Below are 22,955 nucleotides of genomic sequence, written 5' to 3' on the forward strand. Positions count from 1 at the left end.
AGAAGAATGGCAAAGAAGTCCATAAGAGAAAGAAAGGTTAAGAAGCTCCCTGTTGGACTTCTGTTTCCAGTAGCCAAGATGGCGGAGTGAAAAGGTAGTCTTTCTCACTCTCCCCTATCAACCTCTGAAAACCCAGAAAATATCACCCCAGAAAAAAAACCCGGAACACCTGAACTAGAAGAAAGACAAGGAGCAGCAGTGCAGCAGCCCAGCAAATGGGTCTCCCAGTGCCTCAGCAAAAATAAGGGAGGCAGCACTACCAGGAGCCCCAGGCGGATAAGTACCCTGCGGCATTCATCTGAAAGGAGGTGAAGAAAACAACCAAAAGGCTTCCTAAAGCCCTGGTCTTGCTGATTCCAACCCAACACTAGGTGAGCTCTCAGAGCCTTGCAGCTCCAATTGTGAAGACATCCTGAACTCGGGCAAACACCAATACCTCGACCTCCAAGTGCCTCAGTGAGGGCAGAGAGAACCGATGAAAACCAGCTCAGAAAACAACCAGGTGCCTCTGCACTCTACTGCAAAGGAATCTCCCAGTGCATTAGCAGAAACAAGGGAGACAATACTGCAGGGGGCCCCAGGAAGATAAACACCCTGCAGCACCCATCTAAAAGCAGCTGAAGAAAGCTAAAGGAAAGGAAAACCAGGCAACCTAGAATTGCCTGAAAGTTCCAGCCTTGATGATTCCAGCCCAACATGAGGTATGCTGCCAGAAACCTACAGCCTTCAATTGCCAGCATAAGAGGCCCCAGCACACAAAGCCAGTGACCAAGACCCAGGCTCGAAACACAAGAAGCTTGGGTTAGCACCCTCCGCTCCCCAGCAGGAGAGCTTAATCTCTCTAAAGGCCAGGGAATAAAGAAACACCATGAGTAAAAAAGAAACATACCATAGGTTCATATTATGAGAAGAGTGAAGATCAAGACAGAAATTCTGAAGAGGACAACATTGTGAACAAACCCACATCTACAACAACAAAAGGGAATATGAACTGGTCTGAAACCCAAAAACCCTTCTTAGAAGAACTCAAGAAAGATTTTAATAGTCAAATGAGAGGGGTAAAAGACTCCTTCAAAAATACAATTGGCCAATTGGAAAAAAAATACACTGAAGAAAAAAAGTCCCTAAAAAACACAATTGGCCAATTGAAGAAGTAAGGACAAAAACTAACAAAAGACAACAATCAGTTAAAAACTAGAATTGGACAAATGGAAACTAATGTCTCTATGAGAGAGCAAGAATCAGTCAAACAGAAACAAAAAAATGAAAAAATAGATGAAAACGTAAAATACCTCATCAGTAAAACAACTGACCTTGAAAATCAACTCAGGAGAGACAATTTAAAAATTATTGCACTACCTGAAAATCATGATGGAAAAAAGAGCCTGGACAGTATCTTTCAGGGAATCATAAAGGAAAACTGCCCTGAAGTCCTAGAACCAGAAGGAAAAATAACCATAGAAAGAATCCACCCATCACCACCTGAAAGAGATCCCAAATTGACAACACCAAGGAATATAATAGCAAATTCAAAAGTTACCAGGTGAAAGAGAAGGTGCTGCAAGCAGCCAGAAAGAAACAATTTAAATATCATGGAACCACAGTCAGGACCTTGCAGCTTCTACATTAAAAGACCACAGGGCATGGAACATGGTATTCCGGAAGGCAAAGGAGCTTGGAATACAGCCAAGGATCAATTACCCAGCAAAAATGAGCATCATTTTTCAAGGGAGGAGGTGGATATTCAATGAAATAGGAGACTTCCAAACTTTCCTGATAAAAAGACCAGAGCTCAACAAAATATTTGATCTTCAAGTACAGGACTCAAGAAGGACTGAAAAAGGTAAATGGGACAGAAAGATACAATATGTTGTTAATAAGGGGGGTGCTGTTTAAACCCCTATAAGGGAATATGACACTTGCAACCCTTGAGAACTGTATTGTTAGTACAGCCTGTTAAAGGAGTATACATAAAGAGGGTGGATGTTAGTTGACTTTGATGTAATGATAAAAAAAAATCTAGTCAAGTGGGTTAAATGGATTCAAATAAGTGGATCAATCTGATCTTAGAAAATGTACTGCAAAAGGAGGAGGCAGACAAGGGTAAATTACATTACAAAAAAAGACACAAAATCCTATTAACAGCAGAGGGAAAGAAGGGAGGGGGGGAGCCAGAATTTCTGCTCTTGGTTGTATGTGTTTGTGTGTGTGTGTGTGTGTGTGTGTGTGTGTGTGTGTGTCTGTGTGTGTGTGTATGTAGTGTCATCTGGGCTTTTCTTCAGGGTATTCACCCATGCTTATAAGGCTTTTTTCTCATCTCTTCCTCAGGGTTCCATTCTCAGCTCAACTTCATCCCACTTCAGGAATCCTTTCCTAATCCTTCAGTTGTTAATGGTTCCTCATTGGAGGGGGAGGAAATAGAGGGTAAATATTATTTTAAATATATTTCATATTTCCTTTTCTGTCCAGTAATTCTCTAATACTGTAAATGACAGAGCAGCTGACAATTTAAATTACCTGTGATTTCAATGAGTTCCTTGTGACAACGAAATCGTGGATGAATTTTAAAAACTTTTCCACACATGTATTGCTTTCTCCATGCTTTCCCCTCACCCAGCAGTGGAATCTATCCTTTATGAGGGCAGGAAAATAAGTTTAATTGTTGTCTTAATTTTCCAGTGCCTAGGACACAGAAGATACTGCATGAATGTTTGCTGAATTGAACTGAGTTGAGTTGACAAGCTATTCTATTAAATGTAATTTACAGAATAGATTAGAACTGAAAGAAAAAGAATGGAATGGAATAGAAAGTTCCAATTTTAATATTTAGAACATCAAATACAACTATCATTTTACAGATGATTAAACTGAGGACTGTCCCTGAAAGATATACTAATTTAAGCCTCACAAATTATGTATAACTATTTAGGAATGATTTTCATCACAGAAACTCATATATTTTATACCTGGAAGAGACCCCAGAGCTTATTTATCTCAACTGCCTTATGTTATAAATAAACTGAAACCTAAGAAAACGAAGTGACTTGCCCATGCACACACTAGTAAAAATTACCAAAGTTGGAGAAAGAATCCAGATCTTTAGATTCTAAACCCATTTTTTAAAATCACTATATCATATGACAGTTAACATGTGTTCCAGGGATTAAAGGGAATGAAAGTTTTGAGAGCATGAGAGTCCTGTGAACAGTTTAACCTACTATGTACAAGGCAAGAGACTTGGCAGACCCTGAAGATAAACTACCTTCCTCAAAATTTTGCCTCAGGGCAGCTTTTCTTTCTCCTTAGATTCAAATAGAATGCAAAATTTTCCAAGCTGAAATGGAAGATTGAACAGTTTATAGATTAAAAGTCCTTTAATGTATGACTGGGAATTACTGTAACATTCATCTACATAGCTGAATATCAAATATAGGAAACATAAAATAAAAGGAAATTAGAAGCTAAACCCCCTTCCCAGAATATTTAGTTATGATCTATAATCATGTACCAGTGAAACAAAGATAAGGCCTGAAATGTTTAAGATTCCTTTAAGCAAGGAGTTGCCAGAAAGATATTCCCAAACATGGGCAAGTGTATGCATACACAGACACACACAGACACACACACACACACACACACACACACACACACACACACACACTCCTTCTAAGTGGATGGTTGGTGATTCTGTATTCTGGTATATTTTTCCTCTATCAAAAGTTTGAATGTATTAAATCTTTCATAAAAGAAAATTGAATTATCTTTAAATTTAATCACCTGAAGTAGTCTAAGTTCCTTGCCCATAGTACATTTGGTGTTTTGTAGGAAGAAGCTCCCAGGCAGTTGAAAATTCCATAATAGATTTATTAGAAAGCATTGACTGTCACTTTAAATTAGTATAAGTTTAGAATTTTTAATATGACACTATATGAACACATTTTAAATGAACAATTGTAATTAAAATTTCAATTCTTTTGATCAATATATGAAGACCAATATAGTGTGTTTCTAAGCAAAGGCACCTGAATAGGTTCATAGATTTTGACTAGATATTTTTGACAAAGTCAGAATATCCTAAAAGCGTAAGAATATAGGAGGAACCTAGGCTTAATGGAAAGAATGCTGGCCTGGGATTCCAAAGATTTAGTTCTTTTGTTACTATCTGGTTGTGTGATGTTCAGGATGCGTCAATCTCTGTTTCTTCATGTGTAAAATAAGGTATTAAATGATTTTTATGATCCTTTACAGTTCTAACATTCTTTAATTTTATTCATTTGACTATCACGTAGTCTGTAGTATTCCAAAGGAAAGAAATAAAATAATAACATGGTTTCATTATAACCCCTTTACTAAAAAACTATAGGAAATTACTACTTCACTTTACTTCCCCCACTCCCAGTCAATCATGGAATATGTATGATAGCGATGGAAAGAATGTTGCTCTCAGAATCAAAAGACTAAGAAAATATATATGGTTCAGTCCCCATTGAATCATTTTCTATGTGACTTGGGTAACTTTTCTCTGTGTCTCACTTTCCTCAAACAAGTGATCATAGAAACCTAGATTTGGGGACCACAAAAGGCATCTACTCCAATCTGCTCATTTTACAGTTAAGGGAACTGAGGCCTTGTACAATGACTTGTTTCACTCAGTTAACAAGTGGCAAATCCAGGATTTGCACCTATGTCCCCTGATTCTACCACATTGATCTCTTTGGGTCATGACATTCTGTGTTTTCTAGCTTCCCTTTCATTGCCAAAGTCCTAGAAATAGTAGAATCTATCTACCTATATAATATACATCAACATGTATACATATACATGCATATACATACACATAAAATTCCTATATCATATACATGTATGTGTGCATGTATACATATGTGTATAAGTATACACACACTAATATGAGTATATAAATCTGGTTGGATCTGCTGATACCTGTCCACACCTAGTTAGATTTGCCTCTCAGGAAGTTAATACATTAGTATCATAATTCAGAATAGAGATTAAAGCTGAAGGGGAAGGTAGGTGGTACAGTGGATGGAATTCTGGGTGTGGAGTCAGGAAGATCTAAGTACAAATCCAGCCTCAGACAATTGCTAGCTGTGTGATGCTGGGCAAGTTATTTAACGCTGTTTGCCTCAGTCTCCTCATCTGTAAAATGAGCTAAAGAAGGAAATGGTGAACCATTCCAGTGTCTTAGCCAAGAAAATCTCAAAATGGGATGACCAATAGTTGAACACATGTGAAATGACTAGACAACAACAACATTAACGGCTGAATATCTAGATGTAGATGTCCATTTGCAATAGCAACGATAATTTAACTGATGAGAAAGTAGGAGGTCACTGAAGGGGGAAGTCAAGAAAAAAAGGCCTAAGCCTTGAAAATCCTCAATTTTCGTAAGGTGGGAGCTGCCTGGTGATCCATGAAAGAAGCTGGAAAAGAAGTGTTTGGGTATGTAGGACATGGGGTGGGTAACAATCTGCAGAGAATGTAAGAATGATGACAACAGAGAAAAGGCCACTGGGTTTATCAGTGAAGAGATTTTGAGAAACTGGGAAGAGAGAAGGGGAAGCCAGCTTGCAAGGAATTCAGAAGTTAGATATGAAAAAACAGGAGGCAATGAATTCAGATTGTTTTCTAATAGGTGGGTATGTAATGGAGATGAGGCATAGATATAGCTTGAGGAGATTATGACATTAAATTAAGATTTTTTTAATGACAGAGGAGACCTAGAAATGTTTTTTTTAATTGAAGGAAGAAGCCAGTAGAAAAAGATAAATGGAACTTGGAAGAAGGAGAGAATGGCCAAAAGGATACATTTCTAGAGGAGGGAAGAAGGGGAAGGGTGGAAAGGAATTTTTATATATAGTACCTATGACATATCAGGCACTATGGATATTAATGGGTTACCAACCATGCAGATGTGTGTTCTTATTTTCCCCATTTTATAGGTGAGAAAACTGAGGCAAAGAGAAACAAGTAATTTTCCTAGGGTCATACAACTAGTAAGTATTTAAGGCCAGATTCAAATTCTGGTCTTCCTGACTCCCTGTGCCATATCTACTGTGTCACTTAGCTGTGAGGCTGTAAAATCTCTATGCCACCGCAGGCCTATGATATTCTCCCTCTACAACTTCATGTCTTAGAATTTCTGTTCCTATCATGGCTCAAAGCCTCGGCCACTTTGCATGTTGATGTTTTCCTATCCCTGAGTTGATAATTTTTGCTCTCTCCTCAAATTATCATGTATTTATTAATCTCTTTATATGCTGTATATCTTTAGCATCCTTCTGTCCCAATAAATGCAGGGACCTGGGCTGTTTTAGTGCACCATGAAGGCCTGGGCTGTTTTAAATTTTGTTTTAGTATTCTCAGCAACACTGCATGGTGTGTAGAGAGCTAGACTTGAAGTCAGAAAGATTTGGGTTCATGCTCTATCTCCACCAATACTAACACCCTGATTCTGGGAAAATCATTTAACATCTCAGTGCTATCCCCCTCCTCCACATACTCCAAGGAAGTCTTCATGATTATAAACTGAAGAGAAGCTGCTGATATAAAATGATATGATGGTTCCATTGGAGAGAGTTCCATATACTTTTGAAATGGAAGTTCTGGAACATACATATACATCTATGCATGTATATATGCATACATACACATGAATATATGCATACATATGTTACATATGTTACACATATATACATATGTAGGTATATAAAATTTACGTTTACTATACAGGTACTTATGTCTATATGTGTGTGTGTATAGACATGTTTGCATATAGAATTAGTAAATGCTAATTAATAAAATTGAATTGAAGCAAAAGACAACAGCATGGGAATGATGGTGACGATTTTTGAAGGGTTAAATTGGAAAAAGGAATGACCAAAAATGAAATCGTATGATGATGACCTGAATTGTGAAAGTAGGAAATGGGATGGAAAGTCTGAAATCAGTACTTACCTCCTTCAGGAGGGAGGGAGAGTACCCAGAAAGTACTATGGATTGTAGCAATAAACCTCAAAAGAAGAGAGGTCTCTGAGTGATGACAGTATCAATGCCAACCTAGATGGAAGTATCTAGTGGGTTTCCACAGAGCTCTGCATTTACTCAGTTTTAGCCAAAAATGTTATCATTATTTACATGGTTGAGGGTATAAATAGCATGATTATCACATTTTCAGAATATTAGAAGTTGGAAAGGATAGCCCACTATTTTGTATGGCAGAATCAGGATTCAAGGAGATCTCAACAGTATGAAATGATTGGCCAAGTCTAGTAAGATAAAAGTGCAAAGTGGACACTTGTAATTAAAAAAAATGCAAATGCATAAGTTCAAAATGAAGGAAAAGTATGTACGTGTGCACAAACATGTTGCATATATGTGTATGCATACGTGTATGCATGTGCATGTATGCATGTTTATCAAAAGACCTAGGAGATTTGACAGGTTACTGCTCCTGTCCCTATTTCATAATGCTCACCAGATGTTCTCCTTAATTCTTATCAGATGTCTTTACCCTCACCTCTGTCCTCTGAAATCATTTTTGGTCTCTCCAATGATGTGCTTTAGCTTTGCTTCACTAAAGTTGACCAATAGAGAGATTATTCTGGTTTCTTTACAAGAAGTGTTACAACTCATTCAAATTTGGGGCTCAGAGTGCTTCTCCATAGATTGGGTCTCTTTAGTTAGCTGAAGGAAACATCATTTGGGAGATCTTTGTACCCTTATTTATTTTCTCCCCTGGGTCCATTGATGATGAAACCTTCCCATTTACATTCTCCCTCCACAACACCTACGTGGTAAGTCTCTTTCTTTTGAAAATACCTCTCAATTTACCTTGGAGTTCAGTAGAGAAATTCCAATGACTGTATTTTTCAGGTTTTTTTGTTCTCTAGGCCAGCTGGATGAGTTTATACAACTTGTTCTTAGCTATTCTTCAGAAGATCTTCTAGAATGGGAAAAGGGAAAGTCAGTTGCTCTTGAGACCTACTCCTAACACATATAATTCAACAGTCAATAAGCATTTATTAAGGACGTATTATATACTAAGTGCTGGTGATAGGAAAGTGAAACACGTCAACGCTCAAGGAGTTCATAGTCTAGCAGGTGAAAAAAAAACATGTAAAAAGCTTTTTAAAAACAAGATAGATACAAAGCAAATGGGGAGTAATCTCAGATAGAAAGCACTACCAATGAGGGAATTGGGTAGCCAGCAAAAGGTGGGTACAAATTCACTCCTTCACTTCTGCTCCCTGTATGTGTCAGCGAGAATGATCTGTCTGATATTCCACTGCTACTACTCTATTGATTCTACTTTGTTGCATGGGTATTAAAAATACTCCTAACTTCAATGCTGGCCATTTGTTATATATCTGTATTTTGTTTTACGTTCTGTTGTTTTGTTTTGTTTTCTCATAAGGAAATCCGGCAGAAGAATGGTGAATGAATTGCTAAGAAATTTTTTCCACCTAATGGAAAAGAACAAAGTGCATGGCCTAGTGATGGTAGAGCACAATCTTCATGCATTAAGACTTTTTTTCAGTGTCTTCAGTAATGGGACAACAAATGACAAGGCAATGAGTAGCTATCACATATTCTGATGTGATTCATGCACAGCCAGGCCTTAAACCTGACATGCCAATGAAAATGATGTGTCTGCTTAGAAAGGAAAATCACAGTCCAAAATGCTGTGGAAATAATGACATTTGAGGATACTTGCATTATATTGCATTAAATAGTTCCTGGTTTCATAGAAGTGTGCTATGAAATCAGTTCCCTAATAACAGACATGATGAGGAGTAAAATAATGTAGAAAATGATTTTGCCTTTATTTTTACTTCTAGCTCAGCACGTAGTAGGTACTTAAATGCTTAGTGACTAGCCCTGAGGTTACTATAATCATCAGCTCAACCAGATCAATATAAATGGATGTTTTCTGCTCATATTCTATATTTTATATTTTGGAAGGAATGTGATAGTTATCACATATAATACTGATAGCATAAACTAGTGATATACTGGGCTCAGAAAACCTGAAATTTCATTTAAGAATCTGTTATGGTTTAAATAACTGTGAATGTATCTGAACCCTCCTAGCATCAGACAGTCCTGTTTCATGATGTATAAAATGAAGGGGTTAGATCAATAGATCTCTACTTATTCCTCTAGCATGATTAGTCATATGATTCTGTATGTGTAAATACAAGTGAATATAGACAAGTGAGCATGCTTTAAACTGACATCACTTTTGTGATTTGTGATCATTTCTATTCCAGGGCACCCTTTTAACCTCTATTAGAAAGTGATTAAGTGATATACAGATGCACACATATATACATATATAGACATACGCATATACACATATACACATATGTATGTATATGTTTGTGTGTGTGCATGTGTGCAATGTTGCCTGATACATTAACATACTTGGGAAAAGATACCTGTAATTCCCAATTATAGGAACTATATTTTCTAAAGGGCTGTTTGTAGTATAGTACAGTTAGTAGACTGCTATATTTTGGAGACAGGAATTCAAAGATTCAAATCTTGCCTCAGACCCTCACTAGCTATATGACTCTGGATCAGTGTTTTAACCACTCTGAGCCTCAGTTTCACCACCCCTAAAATGAGGCTGATAATAGCAACTAAGTCACAAAATGAGATAATGGATGTTTACATACTGCCTTACAAATCTTAAAGTACAATATAAATGTCAGCTATTATAATACTAATCATTATTAGAAGCAGAGTGACCGTGAACAGAGAGCTGATCTTGGAATCAAGATCTTAGTTCACATTCAACCTCTGACACATATTGTGTGACCTTAGTAAAGGCATTTGACCTTTCAAGGCAACCCTCTAAGGTTATAAATTGTAGTGTCAATCTATTGAAGAAGGCAGAATTTGCTCATTGAAAGTTCTCTCTGTCAGTGAAATCATAGATTCCTTTCCCACTCACTGACATATTAATAAAATAATCTGGTGATGCAACAAGGAAGGCAAAGCATTTCTCACTCCAGACATTCAGAATTTCCCTTGAAGGGTTCCTAGAATCCCTCTAGTGATTTAGGGACCCTTCTGCCCTCCCAGCCCATACTTATATTTCCATTATAACCCTGATATCTCCTAGAACCAACACAACATTTAGAAGTCTGCTCCTCAGAAGTCATATTATGGTACCACTAGTAGCATTCATACCACCTCCCACCCTAAAATGTTTACACTGATGCCCTGACTCCTTCCTCTAAAGGAAAAATATAAAGTGATCCAATATTGCAACTTTCTCCATTTTTCTTCCTATTTTCATTCTGTTTGCTCGATGCCCTGATGGAACTATTATAATTCAGCAATAAAAGCCAGAGAATTTAATGACTGTGCCTTGAGCAAATTGAAGGCTATGAGTTCTCTGTAACAGAGCAGTCAAACATCCTCATGAGTACATCAAGAAAACTTAGCCTTCCTTCAGAAACTGCAATGCTGAGAAGCTGTTTCCAGGGCTGATTAGGCTTATGCATGCACTGTTCATATTCAGTAACAATAAAGGTAAAGTGCAGACCCAGGAGTCCCGATATGGGAAGAGGAATGATGTGAAGCATCTCTTTATACATAGATTCACCAGGCTCAACTAATTGGATCATCAGCAAAAGGAAACATTTTCTTGTTGGATCCACATTTTTCTGTTGCTTGATCAGTGGTGATATACTATGTTTTTCTGTTTTCTTTGCTCTAAGTAGGTCATTTAGCATGGGGATTCCAAATATCATAGAGTTTGCTAGTTTGCACTTCATGTGGAGAATAGGATCATAGATTTATCAGGTCTTAGAGGGCATCTAGTCCAAAGCCCTTACTTCACAAATAAGGAAAGAAAGGCTCAATGAGGTTAAGTGACTTACTCAATTGTTACATAGCTAATAAATACCAGAACAAGGATTTCAAACTTCTAATTGCAAAAATACAGTGGGATTTTGGTGTTTGTTTGTTTCCTCTCACTCTATTACTTCATGTCCTAATACAAGGGAGGATTTGAGTTCTACAAATAAAAAGAACATTTTGACTTTATGTTACATTCTAATAATTGCACTTTGTTCTGTCTGAAAGATGGGACATTTGGCCTGCTGCTACTAACTCATCTTGTGAATACTATGCCTCAATTAGGGCATTTAACTAGTGATGGTGATGATGAAGATGATGATGATGATGATGATGATGATGATGATGATGATAAGAATAGTGCGATTTGGGCTTGCTGGAGTCTTTGATTAGTTGGCTTCTTGATTGCTTCATATCATTTTGAAAATATTTTTAAACTCCAAAGTAATTCCTCCATGTTATAAAAGTCTACTTATTCAACAAATATTTATTAATCTGTGATATTCCATGATCCACTGTAGCTCATGACTTCCAATAATCAATATCCTTCAAGCTAGATGTCCTTTAGGCATCAGAAAAACACCAAAAGATAACCTGATAGCCTTCTCCTTCTCCTATGACCTTCCCTATTAATACTGAGGTGACCACTATTCTTCTAGTCATTCAGGTGAACATCAGTAACTTTTATCCTTGACTACTCACTTGCATTCCCCCCATGTAGCCAATGAGTTGCTAAAACTTATAATTTCTACTGAATCTCCATAACATCTCTCCAAAGTTTCAACATCTCTTAACTCTTGTAACCACTATAGACCCTCATCCCCTCTCACCTGCATTATCGCAATAAACTTCTCTTTGCTTTCTCTGCTTCACGTTTCCTTTTTTCCATTCCAATTCATCCTCCAGCTGGCTGCCAAAGTTCTAAATATTGGAGAAAGCTAAGAAAAAAGTGAAACAGCCCCACCTCAAGAATGTTATCCTCCAGTGCAGGAGGCAGCATATACATAAATAAATATAGAGTACATACAAAATTAATACCAAAGTTTTGGAATGGAGAGTATCATCAAGAAGGGATATAAGGAAAAACTTCATGTCGAAGATAGCACTTAGGCTGAGTCTCAGAGAAATCAGGGATTCCAGGAAGTGAAGGGGAGAAGAGAATACAATTCAGGCATAGAAAAAGCACCAAGGTATGGAGATTAGAGCTAGAACTATGGAATAACAAGTAGTCCAATATGTCTTTAGCATGCACTATACAGAAGAGAATAATGTGTACCCAGTAAGGTAAGAAGGGACAAGGTGCTGAAGAATTTTAAATACCAGAGAGAGGAATTTGTATCTTACTCTATCAAAAATAGTGGAAGTCACCATAACTTGCACATTCACCTCCAAACAACCATAAAATAGCACCCCAAAACAAATTCTGGAACAGAAGCAGCAGTAAAAATATGAGTTGAAACAGTCTTTAAGCCCAAGAAACTAGGAAGATTTGCAGGAAACTTCTATCTCACTCAAGTAAAAGGGGGGCACAGTCTAGGAGCTGTCCTAGCAAGCCAATAGCAAGCCCCACCTTGGCAAACATCAGTAGATCCTGAGACCCAGTACAGTAGAGCAGGCAAACACTAACACTGGGAACCTTGATGTGCCTCAGTGTAGACAGGGGAATGGGTAGATTCCAGCTCTGAGAACAACCACGTACTTCAGCATAGTCCAAGGCAAACAGGCAATCTTTAGCATCCAGACCCTCAAGTGTTTCAGCATAACCCCATGCAAATAGGTAGACACCAACTCCATAGGTTCCAAAACAAACAGGCAACCTCAAGCTGCCAGACCTTCATGTGCTTCAGCCCCAGAAAAATGTAGAAACAGTCCACCAGCCTCAGCACATGTCAAACACAAGCACTAGGACCCCAGCTCCACACCAGGTAAGTTGCCAGATCTCTACAGCCTCCAGCAATGTCAGTCACTTCCCCACAAGACCCCGTTAGCATAGTACCAGACACGAGGGTCCCCTATGGGCCTCAGGACAACATCAGTGAAGCACCAGGTAAATAGCCATCAAAACTACCTAGTATTCACTAAGAAATAGAGTGGTGGATCAGTGGAATAGATTAGGTACACATGACACAGTAGTGAATGACCACAGCAATCTAGCTTTTAATAAACCTACAGACTCCAATCTTTGGGATAAGAACTCACTATTTGACAAACAAACAAACAAAAAACCCTACCAAACCAAAAAAAAATCTATTAGGAAAACTGGAAAACACAAACTACATATAAACCAACATCTCACACTATATACCCAGATAAGGTCAAAATGCTGCATGATTTAGACATAAAGAGTGACACCATAAATAAGTAAAACAAGGGATAATCTATCTGTCAGATTTATGGGAAATAGAAGAAATCATTACTAGACAAGATATAGGCAACATTACAAAATATAAAATAGATAATTTTATTACATTAAAATAAAAAAGCTTTTGTAAAAACATAACCAATGCATCAAAGATTAAAGGAAAGCAGAAAGCTGGGAAACAATCTTTAAAGCAAGTGTCTCTAATAAAGACTTTATTTCTCAAATATACAGAGAAATTCATAAGTCATTCCCCAATTGACAAATGATCAAAGGATATGAACAGCCAATTTTCTGATAAAGAAATTAAAGCTATATAGGCATATGAAGAAGTGTTCTGAATCACTATTGATTAGAGAAATAGAAATTAAAACAACTCTGAGATACCATCTCACAACTATCAGATTGTCTAATATCACAAAAAAGGAAAATGATGAATGTTGGAAAGGATGTGGGAAATTTGGGACTCTGATGCACTATTGGTGGAGTTGTGAACTTTTCCAACCATTCTGGAGAGCAATTTGGAACTATGTCCAGAGGGCTATAAAATTGTGCATACCCTTTGATCCAGCAATACCAAGACTAGCTCTGTATCACAAAAAAGATCATAAAAAAGGGAAAGCACCTACATGTCAAAAATATTTATGGCAGCCCTTTTTATGGTGACACAATATTGTAAACTGAAGGGATGACCATCAATTGGGGAATGGCTGAACAAGCTGTGTTATATGAATGTAATAGAATACTGTTGTGCAATAAGAAATGATGAACAGATAGATTTCAGAAAAACCTGGAAAGACTTGTGCAAACTGATGCAAAATGAAATGAGTAGAACCAGGAAAACACTGTACCCAGTAACAGCAACATCATGTGATGATCATCTATGAATGACTTAACTCTTTTTAGCAGCACAATGATCTAAGAAAACTACAAAGGACTCACAAAGGAAAATGTTATCCACATCCAGATTAAGGACTGATGGAGTCTGAATGCAGGAAAAAGCATATTTTTTTTCCAATGACTTTACTCTTTTTCATTTTTTCTTTTGATCTGTTTATTTTTTTGCAACTGTGACTAATATAGAAATATGTTTTACATGCTAGCACATATACAACCTATATCGAATTGTCTACCATTTTTGGAAGAGGGCAGAGGATATGCGGAGGGAGAAAAATTTGGAACTCAAAATCTTGTAAAAATAAATGATAAAAATTGTCTTGACATGTAACTGGGAAAAATAAAACACAATTTAAAAAAGAAAAAATAGTGGTCAAGTGTATTTAATGAAAAAAGGAGTGACATGTTGAGATTTTTAGTTTAGCAAAATCACTTTGGCATGTAGCAGATGTTTTGATCTAAATGTATCTGCACATAAGTTAATCTCATATAATTGGCAAGTTATTCTGTGAATGAGATAGGACTTAACAGGGGGTGATGTATAAATAATGAGGTACAAACACCAAATGTCTTGACTAGTCTCCTTTTCATCAATATCTGCTTCGTCCAGACCAAATCAATATTCTACCTGTAAAATGCTAAGAAATTGATATGGGTTGTGATCAGCGGGAGCAGAAAGGAAAATAGGTGACAGCCTTGATGAACATTGGTCTTTGGAATTGAAATAGTGCAAAATCAATTGTCGGACTTTTAATAGGTCTATCTAGGTAGGCACTAATGTGTAGTAACAACAATGAACCATTGGAAATATTTTAATTTTGATACTGGGTTCTCCATTACAAATATAAAGAATTATTTCCTTGTGCAAAAAGGAGCTAAGTAGAGCTAGGACAAGAAAGAAGAGAGAGACAGAGAAATACTTCACTGAGTATCACTCCATAGAATGAAGCAATCAATGTGGCTCCTTAATAATTTTAAAGAGAGGATGTAACAGATAGGAAAAGTAATATTCTTCCCTTGTTCATATTTGATGACTAGAGATATTAACTGGCTTATTATTTCACAGGGTCAGGTTAAGGTTCAGTAATGAAGGTTTCATGGCCTTGCAACCTTGTTTTATCATTGTAAAGTCCATTTTCAGCCAAGATTGATAAATCTTTTGGTCTATAAATAAAATATTTTCCAGAATCATCTGGATTCTTGGAATTCTCAGGAAAACAAACTCAAAATGTTCCAATAACTTTCATTATTATTACATTTTTAGGAAGTGATGGGATATTAACTCTGATTCAATGATGTGAGGAACTCCTGGTGAGGAAACCCACAGTATTAAGATACACCAAAAACTGTTCTGCAACTTTATAGTCATCATAGTCTCATTTGATCATACTTAGCATCTAGAAGCAGAAGAGAACTCAAAGACCATCTTGTCTAATCCCCTCATTTTATAAATAAGGAAACTGAGGCCCCGAAACTTCCCCAAATCAACATAAATACTGCCAGAGGGAGGATTTGAACCCAGACCACAGTATTGAACTGATCCAAAAGTACATAGTCAGAAAGTGTTTGAGGTAGGGCTTGTATCTAGGTCTCCCTGACTCTCCTGAACCCAGGTTTTCCAGACTCCAGAGTCAGCACTTAGCCACTATGTGGAATAATTTTGCAACAGTAGAATCCCGGCTCATTCATAGAATTTCCACTAAGATTTACAGATCTACATAATTGCAAAAATTATGTTTTTTCATTGAATTTATTTTAAAAAATCTCAACTTAAATGAATTGCCACAGGTGGAGTGTAATTAACTGTGATTTTTATTTTTACATTTTATAACTGCTTACAATTCATCATCTGCATTTCTAGTAGCATAGCAAGAAGATCTAGCTTATGCAAAGTTAGCTATTTGTTAGGTTGCATGTAAAATTGAATATCAGTATCCTATAGAACTAGTTCCAATGCACAAGGGTCTGGAAATAGTTACCTATAGGTACTAGACTGCAGGAAGTCAATGTAAATGGTTTCCATGGCAACAGAAATGAACCTGCAGGCAAAGGAATATTTTAGGACGGCAGTACTGTGGGTGAACTTATTTTATAGCTTAAAAAAATTAAAAAACAACGTTAAACCCAACAAAACTTCCTATGTTTATCTGAATATAAATTGGGAATATTCTCTTCCCTGTCAACAGAGGTTTCATTTTTGAAGTTAGCTCACCAGTATTATATAAGAAATGCTCATCCTAAGAAGGTCAGACTATAATAACCTACAACGGTGTTTCAGAGCATTAGGAAGGCAGTTGGGCTACATTTCTATTTTGAAAAACAACCCAGTATTTCCAAATCACTGAGTTGAAAAGGACCAAAGTGGCCATCTATATCAATTCCAACTTGATCAAACATCCCTTTCCTAATACCCCAATGAGTAATGATTTCTCTTTTACTAGAAGTCCTACACTGAGAAGGAAATCAATATGTCCTAAGGCAGCCTACTTCTTTTCACTCTTTTTACATTAAGCAACATGCTTTTCTGTAATTTCCACCCTCTGCTCATCAATCTCTCCTCTGGGGACAGATGGAACAATTTTAAAGATTATTAGAAGGCACCTTTCAAACAAATAAAATCAGATCTAAACAACTGGAAAAATATCAATTGCTCATGGGTAGGCCGCGCTAATGTAATAAAAAATGACAGTTCTACCTAAATTAATGTACTATCAGTAAATTACTACCAGTGCCATATCAATCAAACAACAAAAAATTATCATATAGAGCTAGAAAAAATAATAACTAAATTCATCTGGAAGAACAAAAAGTCAAGAATATCAAAGGAATAAATTTTTAAAAATTAGAAAGGAAGGTGGCCTAGCCATACCAGATCTCAAACTAGGTTATAAAGCAGCAATCATCAAAACTATTTGTTACTGGATAAGAAATAGACGGGGGATCAGTGGAGTAGTTAGGTACAAAAGACACAGTAGTAAATGACTGCGGTAATCTACTGTTTGATAAATCCAAAGACTCCAGCTTCAGGGATAAGAACTCACTATTTGACAAAAACTACTGGGAAAACTGGAAAATAGTGTGTCAGAAACTAAGCATAGATCACACCTATATACCAAGATAAGCTCAAAGTAGGTATATGATTTAGACATAAGAGATGATACCATAAGCAAATTAGTAGAGCAAAGAATAGTTTACCTGTCAGATCTATAAAGAAGTGAATAATTTATGCAAAGAAGAGATACAGAACATTGTGAAGTGCAAAATGGATAATTTTGATTGCATTAAATTAAAAAGGGTTTGCACAAAAAAAAACCAATGTAACCAAGACTGAGCTAAGAAACAATGTTTACAGCCAGTGTTTCTGATAAAGTCCTCTGATTCAGTCAAATTTATAAGAATATAAGTCATTCCCTAATTGATAAATGGTCAAAAGATATGACCATTAGATGAAGAAATTAAAGCTACATATGGTAACTGAAAAATGGTCAAAATCACTATTGATTAGAGAAATGCAAATAAAAACAACTGGGGGGGCGGAGCCAAGATGGCAGAGTAAAAGCAGTGACTTGCTTGAGCTCTCCCCCAAACTCCTCCAAATACTCATAAAAAATGGCTCTAAATAAATTCTGAAGCAGCAGAGCCCACAAAAAGACAGAGTGAAACAAATTTCTAGCCCAAGACAACCTGGATGATTGATCAGAAAGGTGTATCGCGCCGGGCTGGGAGCGCAGCGTGGGCGCGCAGGCCGCAGCAAACCTGGAGCAGGCCTCACAGGACTGAATCTCGGGCAGCAGTTTCCAGACTCCTCAATCCACGAATGCCAAAGACAACTTAGAAGGTCAGTGGGAAAAGTCTGTTTCTGTCGGTGGTCAGAGAGGAAGGCGGGTTTCAACTCCATTCCCCAAGATCGTGGCCTTGGAGGGAGGGGCAGCTGCTTCCTGAGCTTCCGGCCCACAGACTGAGGGGGAATCCAGTGGCTGATCAGAGGGGGACTGCAGGGATCTCTTTGCCAGTGCTCAGGCAGGAATCTCTTGCTTTGCCCCTGTTTGGATCTGGGTCACAGTTCTGGGTGGAAGTGCTGGGGTGAGGAGGAGCACTGGTGTGGTGGAGCTTGTAGTGGCTGTGGAGAGTAACCCCTCCTCACAGTTACAGGACAGAAAGGAATACTTGTGGTCACAGGCCAGAAAAGGAGTAAACACCTTGCCCCTTATCATACCACCTTGGAAGAACTGAAAATTTACAGGGCCCTACAAGTATCTCTGAAAACAGCTACACAAACCCCTGAAGCTTGGGACAGTACACTCTCCACATTGGAAGCAGACTCTTACCTTAACAAAGAGTTTAAAACTAAAGTAATTGGCTGGGATCATGAGCAAGCAGTGCAAAAAGAGTCAGACTATATTTTTACTTTGGTGAAAAGAAGATCAAAATATACAACCAGAAGAAGACAACAAAATCAAAGCTCCTACATCCAAAGCCTCCAAGAAAAATATGAATCAGTCCCAGGCCTTGGAAGAGCTCAAAAGGGATTTTGAGAAGCAAGTAAGGGAAGTAGAGGAAAAACTGGGAAGAGAAATGAGAGTGATGCAAGAAAATCATGAAAAACAAGTCAACAGCTTGCTAAAGGAGACCCAAAAAAATACTGAAGAAAATAACACCTTAAAAAATAGCCTAACCCAAATGGCAAAAGAGGTCCAAAAAGCCAATGAGGAGAAAAATGCCCTAAAAAGAAAAATTGGCCAAATGGAAAAGGAAGTCCAAAAGATTACTGAAGAAAATACTTCCTTAAAAATTAGAATAGAGCAATTGGAAGATAGTGACTTTATGAGAAATCAAGACACTGTAAAACAAATCCAAAAGAATGAAAAATTAGAAAACAATGTGAAATATCTCATTGGAAAAACAACTGACCTGGAAAATAGATCCAGGAGAGAGAATTTAAAAATTATTGGACTATCTGAAAGCCATGATCAAAAAAGAGCCTAGACATCATCTTTCAAGAAATTATCAAGGAAAACTGCCCTGATATATTAGAACCAGAGGGCAAAATAGAAATTGAAAGAATCCACAGATCTCCTCCTGAAAGAGATCCCCAAAGGAAAACTCCTAGGAATATTGTAGCCAAATTCCAGAGTTCCCAGGTCAAGGAGAAAATATTACAAGCTGCCAGAAGGAAACAATTCAAGTACTGTGGAAACACAATCAGGATAACACAAGATTTAGCAGCTTCTACATTAAAGGACGCAGGGCATGGAATATAATATTCCAGAGGGCAAAGGAGATAGGATTACAACCAAGAATCACCTACCCAGCAAAACTGAGTATAATCCTTCAGGGGAAAAAATGGTCATTCAGTGAAATAGAGGACTTTCAAGCATTCCTGATGAAAAGACCAGAGCTAAAGAAAATTTGACTTTCAAATACAGGACTCAGTGGAACATGAAGAGGTAAACAGGAAAGAGAAATCATAAGAGACTTATTAAGATTGAACTGTTTACATTCCTGCATGGAAAGATGATATTTTAACTCATGAGAACTTTGTCAGTATTAGGGTAGTTGAAGGAAAAAAATTGTATGTATATAGATAGATATAGATAGATAGATAGAGGGCACAGGGTGAGTTGAAGATTAAGGGGTCATTCTGGAGAATAAAATTAAGGGATGAGAGAGGATGATACTCAGAGAAGAAAGGGAGAGGTAGAATGGGGTAAATTATCTCACAAAAAAAAACCAGAAAATAAAAGTCTCTCACAGTGGAGGGGAAACAGGGGAAGGTGAGAGGGAATGAGTGAATCTTATTCTCATTGGATTTGGCTTAAGGAGGGAATAACATACACATTCAATTGGGTATGGAAATCTGTCTTACCCTACAGGAAAATAGGTGGAAAAGGGGACAAGAGAGCAGGGGGGTAATAGAGAGGATGGCAGACTGGAAAGGGGGTAATGAGAAGTAAATACTTCTGAGGAGGGACAGGGTCAAAAGAAATAATGGAATAGATGGGAGGGCAGGATAGGAATAAGGGAAATAGAGTTAGTTTTTCACAACATGTCTACTAAGGAAGTGTTTTGCATAACTGTACATGTACAATCTATATTGAGTTGCTTGCCTTTTCAATGAGGGTGGGTGGGGAGGGAGGAAGGGAGAAAATTTGGAACTCAAACTTTTAAAAACATATGTTTAAAAATAAATAAATAAACTAAAAAATAAATAAATAAAGTGGTCTTTCAGTTTAAAAAAAAACCAATTCTGGGTTACCATATCACAGCTATCAGATTGACCAACATGACAAAACAAGAAAATGATAAATGTGGGAAATGATGTGAAAAAATTATAACACTAATGCATTGTTGATGGAGTTGTGAACTAATCCAACCATTTTAGAGAGCAATCTTGATCTATGCCCAAATGGCCATACAATTTTGCATAACCTTTTAGTCAGCAATACCACTATTAAGTCTGCATCCTAAAAATTGGAAGAAGGACCCACATGTACAAAAATATTTTATAGCAGCTCTTTGTGTGTTGGCCAAGAAGTGGAAATTGGGGAGAAATTTAGGGGATGCCCATCAATTGGAGAACATCTGAACAAGTTGTGGTATATGAATGCAATGGAATACTATTTCTATAAGAAATAATGAGCAGGAGGATTTCAGGAAAAAAAATTGGAAAAACTTGCATAAACTGATGCTAAGTGACATGAGCAGAACCAGGACAACATTGTACACAAAAGAGCAGCATTGTAGGATGATTAACTGTGATAGATTTAGCTCTTCTCAGCAATACAATGTTCCAAGAAAATTCCAAAAGACTCATGAAGTTAATTGTTACCCATATCCAGAGAATCAACTATAGAGTCTGAATGCAGATCAAAGTATACTATTTTCACTTTTTTTTTCTTTCTTGTGTTTTTTCCCTTTTATTCTGATTCTTGTTTCACAACATGACTAATGTGGAAATATGTTTAACATGACTGAATATGTATAACTGGGGGAGACAGATAATTAGAGGCCTTCAAATCTTTAAAGGCAGTTATCATGGTTCCTTTGTCCAGATGTTTCCTTGGAGAGTCTCAGTATGCACAGCATTACTTCAATTAAATCTCATGAATGTAGAGATTATTCGGTGACATGAAATTAGTTTTCTTGACATACACGGCATTATACATGTTCTTAACCAGAAGTCCTCCAAATTGCTCTTTGACTAAAACATCAGAAAATACAATATTCCAGGGCAGTTATACATTTAAAGGTCAGTTAGTTCATCTTCCCTCTCATTTTACAGATGAGGACACTATGACCCAGAGTGATTAAGTGATACTGCCAAGGTCACATGCAGGGAATACTTGAAAACCAAAATTTTAACCAAACCTTGTCTATGCATTTTCTATTGTACTCTCTCTCATCTGACTGTAATTTCTACTAAATGGTGGTGATTGGAAAGGGACTTTGAAAACATAATGTAATATATCCACATTTAGAGATGAAGAAACAGGCTGAAAAATTTTTCCAAGGTCACACAACAAATTGTTCTTAGAATTTCATTAGAAATCAGGCCTCCTGACTCTAAGCCCCATGTTCTTTTTGTTATGTATACTCTACTGTCTTATTCTGGCAATGAAAATATAGTTAAGGGATTTAAGCCAGTGATTTCAGTGGTATAGGGAACTGTGTCATGAAGAATCTCCTTCTTCCAAAACAGGTCAGCACCATCTTTGTTACACATAGTCTTACTGAGTTGCCTACAAGTGGCTTGCCTGGGCTATCATGGCCATTATATCTATCAGAGGTGAGATTTCAATATCCATTACTGGCCTTTGAGGGCAACTCTCTAGTTACTATGCCAAGCTGCCCCTGAAGTAATATAGAAAGGTGATGAATTCATTTTCCCATCTAAATACTGCATTTTACTACTTAAAACAAGATTATTTATCAGGAAGGATTTAGTAGGATATAATGCAAGCTGTAATGTCATTCACTCATTCAAACAAAAACAAAATATTAGACAAAATGGGAGAATGGAGACTTCAGAGGAAACTTAGGTATAATCTTAAAGATAGGAGGAGAAATGGAACCTCCCATACAACCACACACGATGAGTAGGCATGGATAGGTCACAATCTGCACCGTTGGAGGAAGCATCCTTATCCATCTGGCAGGTAGAATCACAGAACCTGAAGCAACTCTGAAAGAGAGATGGGCAGTGGTGCCAAGTGGTGCTATTGGATCAAGAAATAGAAGAAAAAGAAAAGGCCACTCAATTACAGGCTTCAAAAGAAGCCTTTGAATGAGCTGCGTCAGTTAAATGATCCAAGAGAATGAGCATTAACGTTGATAGTTTGATTGTAATAGTGCTTTATGATGATGGAGGCTCAAGATGTAACTGTTTTAGTAGCTAGGTGTTGTGATTTTTTTTTTAAAAAATCAGTAGTGTCAAGAAAGTCAAGGACTTTGGAGGCTTTATTTCAAAACAATAAAAAAAGTCTCTACAGGATTTCTATGACATCTTCCATTTACATAAAATAGAATTACACTTTGGACAAAACATACTTTCTGATGGCTTTCTTTAAGAAAAACTGAATTGTTGTTAAGGAGGACAAGGTTTAGTTATAAATCATGTGCTTAGTGGGGAGAGCAATGTGTGAGGATGGGCTGTCCAGTCCCCAGTCTATTATCCACTACTTCTGTGATCTTGGTCAAGTGACCTCACCTTTCTGCGGCTGTTTCCTCACTTATAAAATGAATTTTGAACTAGATCCTCTCTAAAGCAATTTTGTAATCTGATATTCAATGAGTTTATGAAAATTTCATCCCT

At 37.1% G+C, this 22,955-nt stretch overlaps 1 pseudogene; it reads left to right on the forward strand.

Moving 5' to 3' along the window:
* The first annotated feature begins 12,843 nt into the window (after positions 1 to 12,843).
* Positions 12,844 to 22,955, forward strand: part of LOC110205041 (homeobox protein otx5-B-like) — a 71,519-nt pseudogene continuing 61,407 nt past the window's right edge.

The sequence above is a fragment of the Phascolarctos cinereus genome, unplaced genomic scaffold, assembly GCF_003287225.1.
Source record: "Phascolarctos cinereus isolate Bilbo 61053 unplaced genomic scaffold, phaCin_HiC Scaffold_4;HRSCAF=312, whole genome shotgun sequence".
Classification (NCBI taxonomy): Eukaryota; Metazoa; Chordata; class Mammalia; order Diprotodontia; family Phascolarctidae; genus Phascolarctos; species Phascolarctos cinereus.